Genomic DNA, 24,262 nt, shown 5'->3' on the forward strand with positions numbered 1-24,262 from the left:
GGGGGCACGTGGTCAACAGGCAACAGGCAATATATATATTATATGTATAATATATATATATATATATATATATATATATATATATATATATATATATTATTTTCTGAAATAAACTGTCCACTGAGGTACAAACATTGTATTCTGAGATGTGCGTATATTGTATATATGTTACATGTTGAAATATGAACACGTACACTGAGACACATTTATTGTATACTGAAATAAATGCACTGTATATTGAAACTCATAAATTAAATTTTGAATTGCATATAGTGCAAATTAGAATACATACATTATATACCAAGCTCTCTTTTCGCAATAATGGTGGGTTTAAAAAGGCTTGAAAAACACCCTTTCACCTGAAATGTGAAAGCAGGTTAGTCCATTTGAGCCAATTCACACATTCCACAATGCCACCTAGTAGCCATCGCTGTAAGTTCACCTCCAGTTCTGTGCTTGGGTTAATTAAGCTATGCATAAAGTAGCACTGCTCTCTCAAACAAAGGCAATTTCCTGGAGAAAAAGGCTTGTATTTGGCTAATTTCTATACCTACAATGTTTTGCTGATGCGGCTCAGAACTGTTGGTGTACTTCAGTGATGGCCACTAGGTGGCACTGTGGAATGTGATACCTGGCTCAAATGCACTATCATATATATATATATATATTTATGAGGCTTGTGGAATCTGCTTAGATCACATGCTGTGCATAGGCCGACATCTAGTGGAAGCTGCAGAGTATTACAGTTTGTTTTTCGAAACTCGAAAATGGGCTTTGACATAGGGCGTGCCAGTAATACTATTCCTAGTGTGACGTCCACTGTACCCATGATCTCTCACACGTGTAGGACCCTCAGATTATTTTTTTCCGCCATACTTGTCGGAAGCATTGTTGCAGAGTTCTCTGGCTTTCAGCCATTTTGCTAAAAATCATCTAAATTTCCCCGTTCTTTCACTCCCACGTCGAGATCCTGAAGATCGACGCCGGTCCGAAGAACAAACAACCGTTGATCCTGCACGACGGACTTTGGGCCTCGGAAGGCCTCTGGCTTCGGCCCTGCAAGTAGGGAGAGTGGAGGGTGAAAACATACTCACACTCATTATTATTTCCTACATACACTCGCCCGCTGCCATAAGGTGACATATGGAGAGTACGCCATTTCAATTTTTCCCCAAGTGCAACCACAAGTACCCTAGGGTTGACAAACATGCCACCTGTAATCTCTGTTTGCGTAGGGACCACCCCAAAGCTAACTGCAGAGCGTGTAGCCTTTTTAAGGCTAAGACACTAAAGGACCGCTCCACTAAACGTTGGGCCCATCACGCCAGGCAGCTCGAGGCCGTGGAAGCGGTGGGATCCTTCAGTGTGTTACGCTCACCTGGCTCCCACAGGGGCGTCGATCTGAACTGGACAGCTGCGGTCTCCACCAATGTGACGCGTAGTGCCGAGATGACGGACTGGACTGGCCCACCTACCTTTGTTTGCTTGGCCCGTAGGAATATTCTTCTGCAAATGGAGAAAGGGAATTAACCACCCGGGGAGTTGAGCATTAACCCCCCCCCTCCCGCTGTTCTCCCCACTGATCACCTTTGATATCCCCTCTTATAGTCTCACCTGATGGTTTGGAAAGATGAGCTCTCCATCCTGCATTGAGCGCAGGGGCATGTAGATAACCAGTTGCTTCACTGGCTCGAAGGAATTGGTGAGTTCCAGAACAATATTGACTCTGAGATTCCCAGCAAGACGCCGTAAGTATGTAGTTCGTAAGCGTTCAAATGTCTGACTTTCACTCTTGTCCGATTCCTTGCAGGTTGCAGCTTGACACTAGCAAAGAGTTCCTCGTGGCAACCGTTAAATTTGTATTATCCAACACTGTTCGATAAAATAATGTCAATATGTAACCTGTTGCTTTCTCCCTTATTCAGGAGCTGAGAGAAAGTATAAAGTCTCGGGGAATAATGCCTCCGGCGGTAAAATCGGGTAAGTCTATTGTGATGAGGAGGTTTCCCCTTGTTTGTCCCTTTGTTTCACCTTGCTGTTCTTTTGTTTCCCCTTAGGGGCCGAGGTTCGGCGAGGATGCAGTGGAAGCTGCGCCGACCCGTGAAGAGGAATAGTACCCCTGGTGGTAAAATCAGGTAAGTCTATGGGGGGTAACTAATATTGCCTCTGTGTATTCCCTTGGCTCACCTTGCTGTTCTTGTCTTCCCCTTAGGTGCCGGAGTGCGGCGGGAACATACAGAAAGATGCGGTGGAATGTGAAGATGCGAGGCCGGTGAGTTCAGCGCGGCGCTGCAGCAGGCGAGGCGACACGCATAAAATAACTTCTTTCTTCCAGCTCGAAGGCGCGATGGATCGGGAATTCAGGTAAGGATCAAAGGTATTGCTCTTGTTCTAATCTTTTCTCCTTCTTTCTCCCTTTTTCTAGGAGCTCCAGACTCAAGGCGGGCATGAAAGAAGACTGGATGCAGACTTGCAGGCATGGTGAGCGTTACGCTGCTGGATGCAGAATAACGCAAAGCGTGTGCTGCTCTTCGGGCGTGGTTTAAATAGCCTCCAAAGTAGTCCCAGGTAAGTATTCCTCCCCAGCCCCACCCGAGTAAAAAATAGTCCCTAGGTAAAGCAGTCCCTTCCAAGCCTCTTTTGGCTTGGAGCTCTTGCAGCATGGTCTGCATCAGGTGAGTTTGCAGCATGGTCTGCATCAGGTAAGTTTTAATCTATGAGCCTGGCGCCTATGGCGCCAGGACTGACTCTCCATATGAGCCTGGCACCATAGGCACTAGGACTGCACCCAAATAGCCCCTAGCAGGGGTTGTTGGGCTTCCTTAGAATAACTTGATGCCTGTTTCCGGGGTTGCTGGACTTGGTCCGGGTCCCCGAGGGTAGGCATCATGACACAGTGATGGCAGCAACACCGCCCTTTCGGACAGCGAGGGCACAAGGGCGTCGAAGGACACCCAAGCGCTAGTCCCCGACCTCGGAGGATTGTCCGGCAGGGCTGTTATGGGGACCAAACCCGGCGACACGAGCGCTACCCAGACTACTACACCTAAACACAATAACCCCAGCCGAGACTCAACACGCGTGTCGAGTTCTAGGAAGTATGAGGCACAGAGAGAGCGGTCCACAGAATCGTTGTGTCCTCTGGGCGTTCCAGGTCGAGATCGCCTCACGACACACGGCAACTGTCCACAAGAGTCCCTTGCTCCCCAAAGTCACTGAGGTATGGTCATCAGAAGACGAATCCGATCTCCACCCCCAAGCTGCACGCTTAGAGTCGGCTCCGGCAGCCCGATCGGCGTCTGCCTCCGAGGGTCGACGTTCACACTCGAAGGATACAGAGAGTACGCTACACACCACCGAATCTCAACGCCAGGCGTCGAAAGATTCATGTACCCATGAACCTATGCATTTAAATTTGCGTCCCATTGCATTGCTAATGTATCGATTCATGTTTGCATGATCTGATCCACACCCGTACCCACAATAACTACCATAGCTGTGTCCACGCACTTAGACCCTAGTTTTCTTTGTGCTACTTATACCCAGGTGCTCATGGTTCATCTCAGTGCGTCGTGCCTTATGGTCGCTAACGGACGACTTTAACTGTGCTGTGCCTTATGGTCGCTAACGGACCACTTTAACTGTGTTGTGCCTTATGGTCGCTAACGGACCACTTTAACTGTGTTGTGCCTTATGTCGCTAACGGACCACTTTAACTGTACTGTGCCTTATGGTCGCTAACGTACCACCTTGATTGTGTTGTGCCCTATCATCATTAACAGACCATGCACTCTAGCCCATACTGTGCTTCGTGAATATCACGCCCTTTATCACTAGGCGCAGCCCCAGCTTCAACTAGCCACCTGCACTACACTTTGCGCCACCCTAGCCAGACATCTTAGCCAAACAAGGGAAGTAAATTGCATCAGCGGACCACACCAACTACCATGTGCAGAAACTTGACCTCCCTGACCCTCCTAGCTACAATCATGACCTTTGCTACCCTCAGCTCTCGTCCCCCCATTGATAGAAACCTGAGACTTAGGGCAAGGCTACCTTGCATTTACGAACCTAAAAGAAACAGTACTAACAATGCTGCTAGATTCCCATCTATGCAGACACACATGGATAAGCAAACTCTAGCTACGACACCTTTAACTCCAACCCCAACTCCTACTCACCTCTACCAAAAGATACGCCAGAGTCAAAATAAGCATACAGATACACTTGCAAGTCATCCTATTCCCAACAACACCCTAACTCTTACTGGATCCCTTATCAATGCCAGATCCATGGTAGCTCATGCAATTGAAATTGCTGACATACTGAACAACAGTAGCATTGACTTCCTTGCCGTAACAGAAACCTGGCTCCATGAGGCAGCAGGACCCTCACTGATGTTAGCCATACCTGACAACTACCAGATCCACAGAGTAGACAGACCCAATGCTAAAGGCGGTGGCCTAGCAATCATCGCGAAAACCACCTTTCCTATCCGACTCACCACCTCACACCCCTGCGCTTCCTGCGAAGTACTCTCAGCAAAAATGCAACTCTCCAATAACCGCACGCTAGCCATTCACCTGATCTACAGGCCCCCAGGTCCCCCGGGAATCTTTGAAGATGACCTTACTACCCTCATAGCGAACAATACCCAAAAACACTCGCAAACGCTGCTGATGGGCGACTTCAACATCGGCTTCAATGAGCCAGGCAATAAAAATGCCCTTTCTAAAACAGCTATCCTAAATGACCATGGCCTTACCCAAAAAATTCTCTCCCCCACACATGCTAAAGGCAGAATCCTTGACTGGGTCTCAGAACTCAACTGTAACATAGTCATCACTTCCATCACCCCTCAACTATGGACTGACCACTTTCTAATACATTTCACTGCCACAGTTGACCTCCCCAGCCCCAAGACTATCAAAATGATACCACCACTCCCTACCAGAAGTAAAAAAGATATTACTACAGAAAAACTTATCCCCCTCCTCCTGCCCACTATTAACGGTCTGAAGGACAACACCGACCCAGACACACTAGTAGGCACCTTTAACAAAGCTATGTCTCACGCACTAGACACCATTGCACCTGCAAAACTACGCAAAGCTAAGCAAGAAGCCCACCTCAACGCCTGGTTCACCCCCCAGCTTAAGGACCTTAGAAAGCAGAAACGAAAACTCCAAACCATCTGGCGTAATTCGCCCACTAACGACAACAAAGCCAAGCTAACCCAAGCTACAAAACATTACAAGTCTGAAATTATCAACACCAAAAAAAACGTATTCAATGACAGAATTACCAATGCCAAATCGAATACCAAGGAACTATTTGCCATCCTCCGGGAAATGGAATCCCCTATCCAACCATCTGACACGGTCCCAAAGGACAAGATATGGTGCACTAATATACAGAATGCCCTATCAAACAAAGTCTCCACCCTCCAACTTAAAATAATGAACAAAAAAGACACCCTCTCTCTTACTGATCAACAACTGCCTCCAGTAACTGAACCTACCACTATCCCCCCTTTTAGCTTTAAACCCATCTCCATCATCGACACTGAAAAGGCATCCTCTCACTGAAGCCCTCTAACTGTAAGGGCGACAGCTGCCCAGCTGAAATAATAAAGGACGCTGCCAGAGACTTAGCCCCTTTCATCTCAAAGCTTATCAACTCATCCTTCAAATCTAACACAGTGCCAGCCAACTTAAAAGAATCCTGGGTCCTCCCCCTTCTCAAAAAACAAACCCTCGATCCTTCTATCCCGACTAACTATAGGCCCATTACCACGGTACCCTTCCTACTAAAAATTATCGACAGAGTAGCCTATCTCCAAATTCAAGAGTACCTAGAAGCTAATCATCTACTAGGCTCGCGCCAATCGGGCTTCCGCCCTCTCCATGGCACGGAAACTGCCCTGATAGATCTCAAAACCAAAATGGAGGAATTTAAGGATAATGGGAAAACAGCGTTGCTACTCTTACTGGACTTGTCAGCAGCTTTTGATCTGGTGGACCATGCAGTCTTATGCAACCACCTCAAGCTGGCTGCCAACTTCACAGGAGATGCTATAGCATGGGTCCAATCCTTTCTAGCCAACCGGACTATGAGAGTGTTCTCCTCCACCACCTGTGCTGACCCCATCCAAATCACATGTGGAGTCCCACAGGGCTCCTGTGTCTCACCCACTATGTACAATATCTTCACCAAGCCATTGTTCGACAAGTTGGACAGACTGGGCGTCACCTACACTAATTACGCAGATGACACCCAGATCCTCATACCCCTTTCGGGCAACTATGAAGTGGACTTGGCTCTGGTGAATAAAATTTACATCCTCATTCAAGCATGGATGGCCACACATGGCCTCTGCCTGAACGACGATAAAACTGAAATCCTGCTCCTCGGTTCAGACCACAAACTATCCAAACTCACCCCGGACTACACCTCATTTAACATTGATAACAATACTATTAAGGTTATGCGCGAGGTCAAAACGCTGAGTTTTTACCTCGACTCAGCTCTCACCCTCAAAAAGCAAGTGAATTCCCTCGCCTCCTCAACCACCTACACGTGTAAACTCATCCGTGCCGCCAGACCCTTCCTGTCCAGTGCCAGCTGCCTCATCTTGGCCAATGCCCTTGTCATGTCCAGACTCGACTATTGCAACGCCTTATACTCAGGTGCCAACAAGTCGGTCACTGACAAACTCCAGAGATTGCAGAATAACGCTCTTAGAGCAGCTCTGAACATCCCACGCAGAGAACATATCTCCAAACACCGGATAGAAGCCCATTGGCTAAAGATAAAGGACAGAATCCTACTTAAAACTATTTCCCTCACTTCTAAATGCCTCAACAATCAAGCACCCCCCTACCTAGCGGAAAGAATCAACTGGAGACCCTCTAACCGACTGACGAGAACTGCCAACACCTTCCTACTGGAAGTCCCCAGATTCAAACTTACCACAGCGGGCGGTGCAAGCTTCCCAGTTAGAGCTGCACAATCATGGAACACACTCCCATCCGACCTTAGATGCCCTTTACCCTACACAAGATTCAGATCCTACGCTCTCAAATGGCTGCACAACAACGACATGCAACGACCCTCACCCTAGTGGAAACGGCACAACCTGTTAAAATGTTGCTCTTATGCGCTTAAACTTGATATTTTATGTGCATTGTATCACCTACTGTAAGCAACCATTGTTTTTCTGTAATAGCCTGTGTCAGGCATTGTAACTAAGTCTCGAGTCCTCTTGTACTGCTGCGCCCAGATGCCCACGGGCTCGGAGCGCATTACCAAATAAATAAACAAACAAACAAACATTCAGAGAAGGCCAAACCATCAGGGAAACACTCTTCTACTCATGGTAAGGGGGACAAACAGCAGAAAAAGTCATCACACTCAACTTCTGCACCCGAGGTCCAAGACCCCTGCCCCTGTCACAACACCCAAGGTTATCCCTCCCACTCCTCAGGTTATGGGAATAGAAGAGGAACCTCAACAGGAGGTTGTCGTCCCCAGTTTTAGGGAATGGAGCACTGAGGACATAGACAGGGTGATGAGAAGAATGTCTTCTTTGGCTAATTTCTACGAAAAAAACCCAGAGCATTTTCTGAGATATCAGAGTACCCCTGGCAACGCTACTCCGTCACGATCCAAAGACCCTCAGCCTCCTAGTGAGAGACCTTGCGTTGAGGCTCCAGCTCAGGGCCTGATTTCAGACCCTTACTATATTCAACCTTACCATCAGTATGCTGAAGATCCAGACATACAGATGCTGGACGACCAAACAGGGGTCGATTATTATGGAGACGACGAGGACCAGGATGATGAGGAGGAAGACGAGGCAGAGGTCTACAATATCGACTCACCTGTTCGCAAAGAACCACAGGTCACTGACTCACCTGTCGATAACCAGCTCCTTCGGAATGAGGTCTTAGCTAGAGCTGCAGAGCACTTCCACAAAGACACTGAGGGGGCCCAAGAAGAGAGGGACTTTGCAGAGGAAATCATGGGGGACAAAAAACCGATTGCCCAAGCCATACCAATTCTGAAGTCCATCCAACGCAGAATTGATCCTTCCCTCCTCACCTCTAATCTCACCAGGGCTGTCAACCACAGAAATGAAAAATTGTTCAGGGTGCCCAGTCCGACCCACTTTACATAAGGGGTCAACTTAAGCCCGACTTACTGGTAATCACTACCACCCGGAAAAGAGTGGGTACTCCCCTAGCATCATCTGAAGCTCCCCCAGACAAGGAGAGCAAGAAAATATATGGTCTAGGAAGGAAAGTGGCCTCCACTTCCGCTTACCAAGCAAGAATAGCCAATACCACCACTCGGTGTCCGGACATTTCGTCGAAAAAAAAAAAAAGGTCGACAGGACAAATGATCGACACCATTTGGTCGAAAACCAAATGGTCGAATTTTTTTTTAATTTATATATATATTTTTTAGGTTTTCGTTTAGGGAAAAAAAGGGTTTTTTCGACCAAGTGTCTGGTAACCCCACCACTCTGCTGGCAAGCTATAATTGGCACCAGTGGGAGCAGGTAGCTGCTCTCATTGCTTCCGCACCGGAACCACTAAAGGGCCAGTTAGCCCAGATCGCGTCGGAGGGTAGATCCGTGTCCAGGTGCATTCTAAAGGCGACGTTTGATGCCGCAGATAATGCAGGCCGGCTCATCGCAGAGAGCACCGTCATTAAGAGACACGCTTGGCTCAGACAGTCAGGGTTTAAACCCGAGACCCAGGCTACTCTTATCGACATGCCGGTGGAACCGAATGTCTTGTTTGGCAAAGCGGTAGAGGAGGCACGCAAGACTGCCAAGGACGAGTACGATACCCTAAAGTCCCTGGGACAATTGACTAATAAGCCCACGAACCAAAGAGGGAATAGTAATTTTCGTCGCTCACGCGGGCAAAATTCCCAGAGGGGCTCCAATTACGCACAGGGGCAGGGTACATCATGGGGTGGCAACCAATAGACTACCCAGAGTTACGGCAGAGGTAACAAGAGGAGCCATGGTAGAGGGAGAGGCAGCCCAGGCAGAGGCGGTACGCCTCCCGGCAAACATTGATGCTCCGCTCAGGGTCCCTTCCCACGCATCCCCAGTAGGGGGGTGCATTTCCAACTTCAACCAGGCATGGGAAGGGGTCACATCGGACAGATGGGTGCTGTCCACAGTGTCAGCAGGATACTGCATAAAACTGCTGGAGCGCCCCGCAACCATCCTCCAAGACAAAAGGTACACTCCCTGGACCACCAAAAGATCCTCCTCGAGGAAATCGTCAATCTTCTCGCAAAGGACGCGATAGAACTCGTCCCGGGCAACCAGGTAAACAAGGGTATTTATTCAACTTACTTCCTTGTGCCAAACAAAGATTTGACAATGCGCCCAGTATTAGACTTACGCCCTGCAAACAAGTATGTCAAGCCCCAAAAATTTTGCATGACTACACTCCAAGAGGTAATCCCCTCCTAAAAAGAGGGGATTACATGGCAACATTGGACATGAAAGATGCCTATTTTCATATTTCCATGTTCCCAGCGCACAGAAGATTCTTGCGCTTCAAGGTGGACAGCCAGCACTACCAGTTCAAGGTGCTGCCCTTCGGTATAGCCTCGGCTCCACGGGTATTCACCAAGGTACTGGTGGTGGCAGCGGCATGCCTACGCAGGGAGGCAATCCCAGTGTACCCTTACCTGGACGACTGGCTCGTCACAGGGGAGACCCCAGTAATTTGCAGATCCAACATCCAAAGAACGATCAACCTCTTCTTCGAATTTGGTTTCTCTATCAACGAGAAAAAATCAAGCCTGGTGCCAAGCACCTCCAAACAGTTCCTAGGAGCTGCCCTAAACACTCAACAGGGGTTGGCCTTTCCATCAGAGGAAAGAATTCGGAATCTACCACTGCAAATTCCTCAATATCAGTCCGGACGCCAGGGTGCGCAAAGCGATGCGTTTGCTAGGCATGATGGCGTCATGTATTTACCTGGTCCCCCATGCGCGCCTGCGCATGCGACCCATGCAAGAATGGTTGGCGAAACAGTGGTCTCAGGCAAGTGGTCAGTGGGACGATCTAGGGGTTGTTTCACCAACACATGTACAAAGTCTTCACTGGTGGACAAGAGAGAACCTGTCGCATCCAGGTTCCCCCAGCCAGACTCCAAGAGGAACGCCCTGTGGATGAACTGGTCAGGGATGTTTGCCTATGCTTTTCCACCAATGCCTCTCATGAGGAAGGTGGTCAACAAGATGCACAGGGAATCGATGACGCTCATCCTTGTTGCTCCCAGGTGGGGGAGACAACCGTGGTTCCCACACCTGCTCAGACTAGCACTGTGCGAACCCCTCAGACTCCTGTGCTGGCACAACCTGCTATCCCAACACCAAGGTCAAACAGTGCATCCTCAACCCAGCTCAATGAACTTGGCAGCAAGGCTCCTGAAGTCATAGGGCCTCATTACACGGACGGCGGTAAGGGTTAACGGTCACCGTTAATGGCAACGGTGACCGTTAACCCTTACCGCCGTACTACGAGGTCCCTTAGCGGGTTGGTGCTCTAACGCCTGCTTTTTGCAGGCGTTAAAAACCAACCCGCTAAGGGACCTCGGAGCTAATTACGGCACCGCAAAATTGCGGTGCCGTAATTAGCGCCTTCCCCATTCCCATAGAGCCCTATGGGGCAGAAATGGGAATGGGGAAGGGCAATGGCGGAAGGGGGATTTACCGCCCCACCGACCTTGGAATGGGGCGGTAAATCCCCTTACCGCCAAGGCGGTGCTGGTAATTTACCGGCATGGTCCAGGGTGCTAATAGGACCCTGGATCACCGCCTTCCGTGTAATGAGGCCCATAGAGTTTGGACATCTCAACCTGCCGCAGAGATGCATGGATATCCTAAAAGAATCAAGGAAACCAAACATGAGGCACTGTTACTTTGATAAATGGAAAAGATTTGTTATCTGGTGCCAGAATAAACAAATCAACCCGGTTGATTGCACTCCTTCCAAAATTGTCACCTACACGCTCCACCTGTTGGACGCAGGGTTGGTATTTAATTCACTCAAAGTACACCTGGTGGCGCTGTCAGCCTAGACCACCTCCCATAACAAGGCATCGTGGTGGAAAGTACCAGTGGTTAAAGCCTTCATGGAAGGGGTAAAGAGACTCCACCCTCCAATTTCAAACCCACCACCAGGATGGGACCTTAATGTGGTGCTTGCTAAACTCATGGGACCACCCTTTGAACCCATGCATAAAGCTAGTCTCAAACACCTGACCTATAAAACTGCCTTCTTAGTAGCCATTACACCCTAAAGAAGGGTCAGTGAAATTCAGGCTCTGTCAGTGCAGGATCCTTTATTTACTGTTCATAAGGATAAACTGGTTCTACAAACACAGCCTAGGTTCTCACCTAATTTCATTTCTAAATTCCATGTTAACCAGTCCATTGAGCTACCGGCCTTCTTCCAAGAACCTAAAAGCTCTGCTGAGGTGAAACTTCACACACTAGATATACGAAGAGCGGTCCTCTACTACGTAGACAAGACCAGACCGCTAAGAAAGACAGACCAACTGTTCGTCTCCGTAGCTACAGGCAGAGAGGGAGATCGCGTCACTAAAGGTGCCATCTCAAAATGGATCGTCAAATGTATCCAACTGTGTTGCTCCCTTTCAGAAAAGACACTGCCTTTTACGCCAAGCCCACTCTACAAGAGGCACTGGGGACACTCTGGCTTTCATTGCAAATGTACCCCTCAACATCATTTGCAAAGCAGCTACATGGAGCTCTATTCACACTTTTACTCAGCACTACTGCATTGACACTCATTACAAGACAGATACTCAAGTGGGACAAGCGGTTCTAAGACATTTGTTCGCTCATGACCCTTCTCACATCCCACCTCCTTCTTCTAGCACTGCTCGCTAATCTATGCAGAGCATGTGATCTAAGCAGATTCCACAAGCCTCAGAAGGGATACATTACTCACCGTAATCGTATTTCTGATGCTTGTATCTGCTTAGATTCACATGCGCCCGCTCTTCCGACCCTCTGAGAGAAGGCGCATTGATGCTTGTAGTCTTATCTATCTATCTGCTTGGATAATCTGTAATGACGCTACTCCTCATGCTACCTCATGTCAGAAAAAATACAATTTGAGGGACCTACATGCGTGAGGTATCATGGGTACAGTGGACGTCACACTAGGGATAGTATTACTGGCACTCCCTATGTTGACGCCCATTTTCGAGTTTCGAAAAACAAACTGTAATACTCCGCATACAAGCATCAGAAATACGGTTGCGGTGAGTAATGTATCCCATATGGGACATTAAGGTGAAGCCACCTTAACTTTGCGCCCCTGTTGTGCAGCCTATGACCACAATGATGACCTTAGAGATGACATCACTAATACCATTATGTATCTGATGATATGTGAATTATAAATAGTATACTGCTTAGAATGTTCCTGTTTGTGCCAAATATATCTAAGGCATGTTCACTATTATATAATCTGTGTATACATTTACAGAAATAATTAGCACAAATAATTAGAAAGCGACAATTGTTGAACCCTAATTATTTGCTACGTTTTAAAATAAACATATGTAAATACTCAATTGTTTTATTGTAAGAAACGTGTGTACAGGTATAATTTTCCAAATGACATGATAAGTGCTTTAAAATAAAAGAACACCTAAGTATTAGGATATATTTTAATATTTTCAGGCATGGGTATTGACATTTTTTTTAAATTTACATAGAAAAGAAATGGCGTTTTAAAATTCAACATTTACTTCAAAACATGTTCTCAGATGTATATTTCATTCTGTGTCTCTTTTGTAAATGATTAACATGTTAACATTGAAATAAAACATACTATACAAAGTAAAAGTAATCTTTAAATAGTATCAAATGTTTTAATATATTGACTTGTTTGTATGTCATAGATGATGTCATTAGTGATGTCACCAGTGATGTCATCATTGTGGTCATATGCTGCACAACAGGGGGCGCAAAGTTAAGGTGGCTTTAGCTGAATTTCAGGGGTTTTGTTACTTTAAGTTCTCACCTTAATGTCCTTGCAACTAACATTTTATCCTTGAATTTCAAAGGTTTTGTTACAATGTATTGCTTACCTTAACATCCCTACAACTGCAGTTTTTTACATGAATATATATATATATAAGAACAGATTATTCTAGTTTGATGAAGAGAAAGTCATGCTGGTGTTACAGTTATTGTGCATAAAGACTATGTATATATATAAATACACATTGTTTTAAACTTTTTTTTATAATTGCGGCTATACTTTACATATATGTGTGATAATTCAACCAATGACAGCGCAGTAAGCGTAAAAAGCGTCTACGCCCATGCCGCATCATGAAATTTGTGCGTGCGAAATTGACCAATCAGAACGCACGCTGCGGGTATGTGACAACACATTAGATATATCTGCTTCAACAGTTCAACCAATGACAGCGCGGGAAGCGTAAACGTGTCTCCTTCCATGCCGTATGATGAAAACCGCGTGTGTGAAACTGACCAATCAGAACGCACGTCATGGGCACGCATAGGCACGTGACACATATCCCCATCAACAATTCAACCAATCATATAGGGGGGGTTCTCTAGACGCGACTACGCACAAGTCGTATGATGAAATCCCAGCATGCAAAATTGACCATAAGAACGCCCGCTATGGGTACACGGATACACATTAGATATATCTGCATCAACAATTCAACCACTGACCACGCGGGAAACGTAAACGCCCCTATGCTCACGATGTATGACAAAATCTGCCCATGCGAAATTGACCAATCAGAACACGAGCTGCGGGTACGTGGATGCACTTGACATATATCTACGACAACAATTCAACTAATCACAGCAGGGGGTTTGAAAACGCAGCTACGCCCAAGCCGTATAGCGAAATCTGCGCATTCCAAATTGACCAATCAGAACGTGCGAGATTCCATAACCACGGATATTCACCACACAAAACAGAAAATCACTTAATTGTCATTGCTTTCTGTCCTTGCTAGTAAACAGGTTTCTTCAGTAACTGCAAGAACTTTTGGCTTCTCATACCTTACTTCTCCCTTCTTTTTTTACCCACTTTGTAACTAATCCTCTTTTCCCATATGTTGCTTTTTGTTCTGTTTGACTATTCTTTGTATTCGTTTTTTTTCTTTTTTTAATGGGTTTTTTTGGCATTGTGCTTTTGTGTTGTCATGTTTCTTGTTTTATATTTTCCTCCCCTGTGAGACTTTTAACAGCATGTCTGACCAAACTGGCAGCAGTGATGATGATGTAGTGTATGTTCCGGATCCCTCCCCACCACCCCAAAGGAATACAGGAATGAAGACTACATAAGACAGTTGGAGGAACTGACTGTGCCTCCCTTGTGAGAGCAAGAGGGACAGAAGCGATTGGAGGAGAACAGCATCTGGACTGTGAGAGGCTGTATGAGATGGGAACCAGAGTGCACCCCTAACCCCCATCGTTTGAGATAAATATTTCGGAGCTCCGGACTCCAAACGGGCAGCACTGGGGTGACACATGCCCCAGTGTGGAGAGCCAGACTATTGGTTTTCCCGCTCCCCCCCACTGTGGGATTTACATTGTGTAATTGGACGGAGAGTTGCTTCGTGGCTGCCTTCATGGACTACAGCCACCAGAATTCCCTGAGGCTACATACCTGCACTAACCAGCAAGACTGAACTGACTACCTCCCTGATGAGCGCAAGAGGCATGAAAGCGCTTGGAGGAGAACACCATCTAGACTGTAAGAGGCTGAATGTGCTGGGAACCAGAGTTTGCCCCTCACCCCCCATTGTTTGCAATAAATATTTGGGAGCTCCGGACTTCAGAGGGGCGGCACCGGGGTGATACATGCCCCACTGTGGATAGCCACACTATTGGTTCCCCCCCACCACTGTGGCATTTACATTGTGTAATGGAAGGGAGAGTTGTTTCCTGGCTGCCTTCATGGACTAGAGCTATGAAAATTCCCTGAGGCTACAAACCTGTACTAACCAGCAACGGTATCAGGTAATATTATCGCCACCAAAAATATTGCCGTACATATGGTCGTCGAGAACGGCCATAGGCGATATTTTTGGTGGGGATAATTTATGGGGTAAATGGATGGGGGGGTTGCTGGGGTGTCCCCCGCTCCCTTTTAATATATATGGGGGTTGCGGGGGTGTCCCCCGCAGGTTCCATGGGGTAATATTGCCGCAAAAATATGGCTAAATATTTTTATGGTGATATTTTTGCGTCAATATTATCACATGGAACCCCGGCAACACCTGACCTGACTGCATCTATGATGAGTGCAAGAGACACGAAAGTGCTTGGAGGACAACACCATCTTGTCTGTGGCCCCTGACGTCATGATTTTCATCTGCAGAATCTCATGCAATAATCTGAGGATGTTCCGTCTACTCAACACAAAATTTTGATTTATCGCTTCAATCCTCTCAAATGCAAAGCTCTTCATAAAATCCAGGAGTTGCTCTTAATCACCCCGTTGCTTAGGAGAATACGGTTTTCTATCATTCATAAAAGAGAATTGTTTAGCGGAGCATATGATTGAGTCTTTGATGGAAGAGGATAGCCTCCTTTGCTCGGGGATATCGTAATGTTTCAACATAATCGGAAGAGTCGTGGACTGCTCATTCCCCTTTAGCCCTCTGATAATTGCAGTATAATGACTCTCCAGTCCAGATCGTTACCATTCCTAGGGGCCACAGGGGCCAAACTAGTTTTCCACCCTCTCAAACTCAGGGCAGAATCCTCCCTGTGCGCTGCCCTCCCTTCGCAAGACACATTAGTGTTAACACCTCTCACCACGTCTGAGTGCAATGAGTATTGCACTAAGACCACCGACTTCGCCCCAATGCACTCATATGGTAATTGCAACGATTTACCATGGCCGTGTACAATCTTCACGTCCAGCACAGCCCAGCCCCAAATCAGCCAATTATCTGTTTGCACAGAAGCAGCAGTTTTAACAAAGGTGGGCTCAACTAGAAGAGTACCAGGGATATTTAAAACATTCCCCAGTTGCATGTCCACCTTCCCAGAATAAGGTCCCAAGGACCTTGGTGACTACGCATCACCTGGTGCCACCACCATAGGCCTCATTGTCTGTACTGGAGTCCTCTTCATCACTCACTTGATATTCAGTGGGTTTAATAGAAACTAGGGTAGGCACACGCTGCTTAGTAATGGGGAATTGAATGGATTTGAAGGATTCCTGAATAGTCAAGTTTCTTAGGAACTTTCTGGACGTGTTTTGGTTAAATGTTTTTGCAAATGCTCTTTTTAGGCGTCTTGGCTCTGATGGGTTGGACATTTCTACGTTTTTAGATTTCGCCTTCTTACAAATACAGCCGTCCTCTGCAAACTGTTTCTTTTGCTCTCAATGAAGCCAGAGTGGCTACACTCTGGGGGGCACGCCACACCTTGTGCAGCCCCCACTACTGCATGCTCGCTCTGTTCCAAGATGACTGGTCAAACAGCATATCCAGACTTAAGATCGCTCAAACGGCTATGATTCTCTGCACCCGTTAATTCTGCATGGAGATGACTCTCCGCCAAATAGCCCCATCACATTTTGAAACTACAGGTTGAATTAAGTGCCTTCTGCCTTCTACCGAAGAGCTAAACTATCCGTAATTAGAATAGGTTCAATGGGTGCATCCCCAGGGTTCTTGCCCCCCCGCCCCCCCCCCCCGGCAAACGATGTTGATTGCACTCTGTTTCATCCAGCGCTGTTTGCAGCAAACACACTGCCTGTGATAGATCAAATTGGTTTACTGCAGGCTCCATTTGCAGCAAAGTTTGAAGTTCTGTTTCGTAGACCGTATGGTCCAATTTGCCCTGGATAGATTTCAGCAGCACTGCAGGGGTGGCCAGTTCCATTTTCAAGCTTTCATACAGTGATACAAATGAAGATATAACATAGTTCAACAACATTAACCAGTTTGAGCAAAGTTGGTCCTCCTCCTGATAATGGAACAACCAATGTTGTCACAGGTTAATCAGGGGAGGGGTCAATGAAAAGGATGAAGACACTGCCACACTGTCTGATGTGTCAATGTCTGAGAATATTGGAGGGTCTTAAACTACCTTAGCTTCAACCCCCCAGCTCCTTGCAGGCAGAGAACTGCCCATTGTGGTGTTTTCTGTATTCGCCAAAGGGCAGCCAGCTTTGTTTTCCATGAGTTCAACATTGCAAATGATTGCTTCATCATTTATGGAGGGACAAATTACGAGAGTCGCTTCACATAAGTCAGTCACAATCCGCTTTCCCAGTTGAGAACTGCACTGGGCCTCTGTGACAACCACAACCCTACTATCCAAAGGCTTAAAATAGGTTGTGATCTTCGCTGAGTTTGCTTTAAAACATTTGCCAATCGGCTAACTCAGCCAATACAATCACTTCCACCCTCGCCCAGAGACTCTGGGAGGGGTAGGCCCCTAGCCATGGTAGACATTTGTTCCTCTATTGGGATGCCATGAACCTTAGAAACACTTCTGAGGGCGTACATTATAAGACAAAGTCAAAACGAAGAATCACTTACAGTTTAGACTATGCTTTTTGGTAAGCACTTCCAAAATGGCAAACTGGCAATGGACAAATAGGGCAAAAAGACCCCATGCACAACACTCTTCCACCCTCGAGGAGTTGATCACCTCGTTGTCAGGTACTCAGGGCGCTGTACCTTGTTCTCATCTGTTTCCCAACTGTACGACAAAGCAGAAAGCAGCACTCTAGATATTGGGCCTCATTACGACCCTGGCGCTAATGGGTTAACGGCGCCGTAAAAGGCTGCGGCGCCGTTAACCTATTAGCGCCTGATTATGAGGTCCCTTTGCGGGACCCGACCTTAACGGCTGGTCTGCACAAGCCGTTAAAGTAGGGACCCGCAAAGGGACCTTGGTGCTAAGTACGGTACTGCAATTTGCAGTACCGTACTTAGCGCCTTCCCCATTCCCATTGAGCCCTATGGGGCAAAAATGGGAATGGGGAAGGGCCATGGAGGAAGGGGGAATTACCGCCCCGCCAACCTTGTAATGGGGTGGTAATTCCCCCTTTCTCCATGACGGAGTCAGTAAGTTACCGGCATGGACAATGTTGCTTTTAGCACCATGGTTTTCCGCCTGGGTCGTAATGAGGCCTATTGTCTTGAAGTGCCTGCTCCTACATTTACTGCATCAGCAGCACTGGCTCATTGCACAGTAGTAGGCAAGCCCAGGGCCATCTTAAGCACTTTTGGGGCCCTAGGCACGGACATCTTTGGGCCCCCCCTCCACCAAACCAAAGGAATTAAGGGATCAAGAATACTGGTCGCTCCCCCCACCCGTTGCGCTCACAACCTATAGGTTGATATGCTGTCTCGCAGCATAATAAGCATGTTTACTCCCTTTAAGTCTCATTGCCCTCTTCATTGTTGCTCTAATCATAATGATAAACAAGTAGCATTTGAAGACCAACATTAGCAGTCTACAAAGGGATTCTGTACATACAGGATACTTTTTATCACTAACATCCAGGAAGGTAGATGTAGTATTAACGCAGGACCGTATGTAAAAGGCACATGTAACCCATAATAGACAGAGAACTCACATTAGCTGCCTCACAGAATGCAAAAATGCTCAAGCATGGATAGAGACCACCAATTTGAAGGAAAGAGAATGCTACACATACCGTAACATGGATAGTGGAGGCAGATTAGAAGCTACCCGGAAGGTGTCTTTATCCAGACAGACTGAGATTAGAAGTGGGATATTGTTGTGTTGCCATTATCTATCAAAGGAACAAATAAATGCCTGTGCTGTGTGATATAAATATCCTCACTATTAGCACAGTGAAACCATGAATAAGGCTTTTATGAAGATCATACCATGAGAAGGAAATCACTCTGAAGGGCTGACAATTTTGAAAGGTTTAGGGATTTACAATATTAAGAGGTTAGGCAATACAAGAATAAATGAGATGCCTATGACCACACATTGGGTAAGGGGTGAAGGGGTGAAGCTGGTATGTGTGCCAACTCTGCAATTTCTGCATTTGAATACTTCATTTTAGTTCACGGTAAGAACTTGAAAATAATCTCATTTTATTAAAAAAACGGACTTGGAAAGTACATAAATCACACTACCAAGCATTAGCATTCTTAAAGAAAATATTATAGAAGGGTGATATGCAAAATGGGAATGATTCTAGCTTCATTCTCTCCATCATCAAGGGAAGTATATGAGAACCAGCATACCATTCGATGTGATTTAACAAATTTAATCTGGGTTTGTCTTTTGTATTTTGTATTTTAAAACTTTAAATGCTTCCAAAACAATGGCTTGTGACATTTTCATTTATAAACGTGCATAAAAACCTTTGACTTTTACCAAAAAGCAAACCGTTTTTTGTGTCAAACAAGCAGACCTTAAAATATAATTGGAGGCGATTGCCTAGGTTTTACAACACCCCATCTGAACAACCCATAAGGATGATATGTTCGTTTTTATATCAACCCCTATTTGGTGCAGGTACTTTGCTGATAATAGCAGATGTTGTTCTGCAAAACCAAGTACATATGCAAGCAGGATTATAAACTTCAGACATAAGAAAAGCTCAGCTGCCTTGCTGGAATGTGATAATCTAATTTTGCATATGAACACATCTCTGCAATGGTGCTTCACACACTGAGCTAACTTCTGAACCATTTTGGCACTCAATTTATCAATGTGCATTTCACCATTGCCTATTGCACATAATCAACATAATTCCCACAGGAAGGAAAGAATGCTACAGAGTTGCGCCATAAGGAACACACAAACTATGTATACCACAATGAACACAGAAAGCAATACTTGATGAATTGATCAAGGCAGAACGCACTTGCCAAAACAGAAAGGCAATGGGTTTAGAGCCTAGCAGCAACCCATAAAATATCCTGAAGTGTGCTATTTAAGACTGGTGCAAAATGGAATCTTACTACTTCAGATCAGCTAGCCTTGTGGGGCCCCCTTCAAGGTGGGGGCCCTGGGCAAGAGCCCTGTTTGCCCTCCCATAAAAACGTCTCTGGGAAGCCTAACAAGGTCTAGCCGGGTCAGCTCTAACCCCGTAACTAGCAGCTAAAAATAAAAAATACTTATTTTTTATTCCTTTTTCTTTCCTTCTATGCCCCAACAAGAACACCACACTAAGCGAAGCTAGCCTTTTATTCACGTGCCCTTCTCAGTGCTGTTCAAGTGCTCTCGGGTACTCGCATGCCACAAGTTCCAGGATTAAAAACTCAGACCACAAGGACCTGTAAATACCTGTAGCCTGAATCAGGAGCGCTGACCTAAATGCCTAGAGGTCGCCGAGGGCCGAGGCCATGCCCCCTCAATCCCGGGACCGTTACACCGGGGCCACATCCCTGCACATACACAGGATCACATACAGGATCATATGCTCGCCAGCAGAAAATGGAGAGGAAAGGACCTCACAACGGCAGGCGCGGTCAACGTCTCCTCGACCGGCACAGTGTCCACAGCGTGTCAAGCCACATCTCTCGAACACCCTGTCACAATGAGGCTGCTTCTGACACAGCATTACCTAGACAATAAGCTTTATCAAGCAAGTGTTTCTTCGGAGACTTTCACACACCTCTTGGCTTTATCTAGCAAGAGCTCTTCATTCATCAGCCGCTAGTCTTTGTCAGGTAAACTTTCTTCAAAGACTTTACCCAGCCTCTTGCGTTCAACAGGCAAAGCTGGCTTCATGCAAGTGTTCCCACCAGAGCAGCATTTGGCTACTTCTGGTTCCTGACGACTCTTCACCGCATTTACTTCTTGATGGGCCCTCTACTCAAAGTTCTGCACGCTTCTTTTTGTTGCTGTCTTCCCATTGGTTTGGATATTCACTCTTCTTTTCTTCAGCTCCGAATTGGTGTTAAGACTTTCAGACGTTGCCTTTCTCTCAATATCCCTTGGGTTATTTCCTTTGTTGCATGAAGGGGGGAAACAAAGATTACTAAAGGTCTGGTGGCCATTTTGATTCTCTTTGCAAAATCGAGTCAGAACATTTGGGATTAACGTGCCGCCCGAACAAGTATTTGTAAGTAAAGGAGAATGTCTTTATCATATTTTCTCTCTAGGTATGGGTGTTTTGTCCCATCCTGCCCCTCCTCTAATTCATGGCTCATTAGACACATCGGCCCTCATTACAAGTCCGGCGGTGGACCATGGTGCTGTTAGCACCATGGTCCATGCCGGATTCCGCCATGGTGGATGGCGGAATTACCGCCCCATTCCAAGGTGAGTGGGGCGGTAATTCCCCATTCACCATTTGCCCTTCCCCATTCCCATTTTTGACCCATAGGGCATAATGGGGATGGGAAAGGCGCTAATTACGGCACCGTAAATTACGGTGCCGTAATTAGCACCAAGGTCGCTTAGCGCCTTGGACTTTAACGCCTGCAAAAAGCAGGCGTTAAAGTGTGAATCAGGCGTTAAGGGTTAACGGCGCCGACGGCGCCGTTAAACCCTTAACGCCTGACTTGTAATGAGGGCCATTGAATTACTGTGCATGTGGATATGCACATCTATGCACATGCGCCTCATGAAATGGGCATCGTCTCAATAGCTGTGCAAAACAATATGTCCATCATCAAAATAACAGTATCAGTAATGTACTCCTCAGCAAAATCATTGTGCCCCAAGATATATATGCCCATCAGATTCCCAGTGACAGTGCCATGGCCATGAGAGCTATTATGTCAGAAAGCATTTACATCAAATGTAGTGTGCCCGCAGTCATGGCCATCAAACTCAATATCCTCAATGGACTGTTGCCAGTAATAGAAGAACCAGGGATATTTTCCCAGGAATCATGCACACTATTTTCATTGTGCCAGTAATTGAGCCCACTAGAGTTCTAATACTGATTACCACAGTTGTTTGTACAAGAATTGCCATTTTTGTTTGTGTTATGATACACATTATATGCATTGTGCAGTAGTTTTGTCAAATAAAGCAATTGAGGCAGTGAGGATTCCCATTAGAGGAATTGTTTCATTAAACAAGCCCATTGGCAGATTGTAGCAGGACACGTGGCTACAAGAGGTATGTTATCTGCTTCCAACGACAACTACTGATTCTTAGTTTATAGAATACTAGACAAAGTGCCCGTTCTCCGAAAAGGTTCTGTAGACAGACATGATAACACTCTCATCAATTGACCAAAATCAGTGATCCTGTAGGTCACTGTTCTGATTTGCTTATCGCTTGGTGTGCTTTGCACCCTAATGTAAACTGCACTGAGAATGGGCGCGTGGCTGGCTGATTAGGGAGTACTCCCTCGGGCAGGAATTGAACATGAAAGAAGATGTATTAGGGTGGGCGGAGTTGCTTGTGGAAACTCATTGGTTGTTTTCAGAAGTTGAGATATATAATCTATTGAAAAGGTCAAACAAAATTGTGATGCGAATTCTTCTAAACCATAAACCCATTCTTCTAAACCACAGTGAGCACATGGGCAGAATTTCCATCGTTTTTTAGCTTATCTGTGCTATTAAGAGGTTTGTGGCAACAAAGTGCTAGATTTCATACATTCTGCCGGAGCCACAGGTGAAGGATGACTGGAAAAAACTGCTGTAAGGTTAGGTGACCTAAAAAAGGGGGGCCTAGCCGGGAGGTAAAACCTAAAGGGAAACAACTCTTCAGAAGAATGATAGTTGCAGGAAAGGTTGGTATGAAGACAACTGCAAGTAGGGTTACGGGAAGGCAACTATAGGTCAGGCTTGGACAGGCAGCGGCTGATGGTTCAGGATGGTCAGGTAGTGCACAAGGCAAAGAATCCAAAGCAGGAATAATAACTGGTGGATGCAAGGTAGGATAGCAAGAAGTGACTTCAGCACCAAGGTAAAGAGGGCTTAGCAATACAAAAAGAATCCCAAGGATACGAGCAAGATGACGGGCGGGCATCCCAGAACAAGGGAAAGAATAGAAGAACACAAAGAACACCATGAGAGGGTTGGGATGCGGCGTGTACAACCAGGTTTCCAACGTTTGAAATGTTGCCTCTTGCTCTTCCCTTCTGACCTGAATTGGTATCCGGCCATCATGGGTTGGGCTGGAAGAGCATGTCCCCGCTGCATTCGCTATTTTCAGGAGGTCAATGCCAGTGGATTCACAGACTCAAGTGGGCATCACTCCCTTCCTGCATCCTTGTGGTAGAATACGTCCCGAGCGAGATTCCTCTTCCATGCTGCCACCTGGAATCCCACCAACTACCACAGCATATGCAGTAAGTCATGAGAGCAATGGCATGACATATGATGGAAAATGCTGCCCAGGGAATTCCCCTGAGCTTTAGGTATGTCATAGCACAGATGAGGCAATGCATGATGGACTAGGGTGCACCAAAGTTGATTCAAAAACCTTAGTTCAAGCATGTCTCTCAAAGTTGTGTCCTCTGTATTGTCTCCTGTGTGGAGGGTGTATATTCAGATGTGGCACCCCTGCATGTTATGTGCAGAGACTCAAAGTACACATTCTACAAGAGGTCCAAGGAGGCAGGCACACGTTTGGGGTTGCTTGTTGTCTCTTGCGGGATAAACATAGCACAGCAATGTGTGGTAGCTTTCTCCTTTGAGGGTGTTTGACTAACTGGCATAAGATTATTAACTACTACACATATGGCTGAAAGAGTTGTCCTAATACACCTTGGGCCTCACTACAAGTATGGCGGTAGCAGTAAATAATTGCAGTCACAGAATTGCCCTCATTTTCACCCCTCTGCACCATTCCCCGATTGGCGGTGAATCACAGGAAGTTCCTCAAGCACTTGACGGGAGGCCTTTCCTTCAGAAAAATGAAGGAATCGCTGTTGGCGTAATACCACCTGCTGTCATTCCTCCATTCCCCAATGGAGTGCCACACCATAATGGGCAATAACTCCAACTTGTAATCTGGCGTATTTACTATGATTGCAAGTTGCGGTAATGGTAAAGATGTTTGGAATTACCACGAGTGCTTCCGCCAAACTCGCAGTGAAGCCTTTGTCTGCACATTGATGATGTGAGTCTGCGCTGCAAGGGACACATCATATTCTATGAGAATGTCAAGGTAGCCTTAAGTATTATAGTAATAAACAGAAGGCGAGCCAGCGGAAAAGAGAAAAAGAAGTTCACTCAAAGGGCATCGTTCAACCATATACAAAGGGAAAAGACCCCCC

The 24,262-nt window shown here is 46.3% G+C and overlaps 1 protein-coding gene across 3 annotated transcripts in view; it reads left to right on the forward strand.

Moving 5' to 3' along the window:
- Positions 1-24,262, forward strand: part of TMC5 (transmembrane channel like 5) — a 662,848-nt gene that overhangs the window by 312,025 nt on the left and 326,561 nt on the right. The window lies entirely within an intron of this gene.

This window comes from Ambystoma mexicanum, chromosome 2q, assembly GCF_040938575.1.
Source record: "Ambystoma mexicanum isolate Mex_15411 chromosome 2q, UKY_AmexF1_1, whole genome shotgun sequence".
Classification (NCBI taxonomy): Eukaryota; Metazoa; Chordata; class Amphibia; order Caudata; family Ambystomatidae; genus Ambystoma; species Ambystoma mexicanum.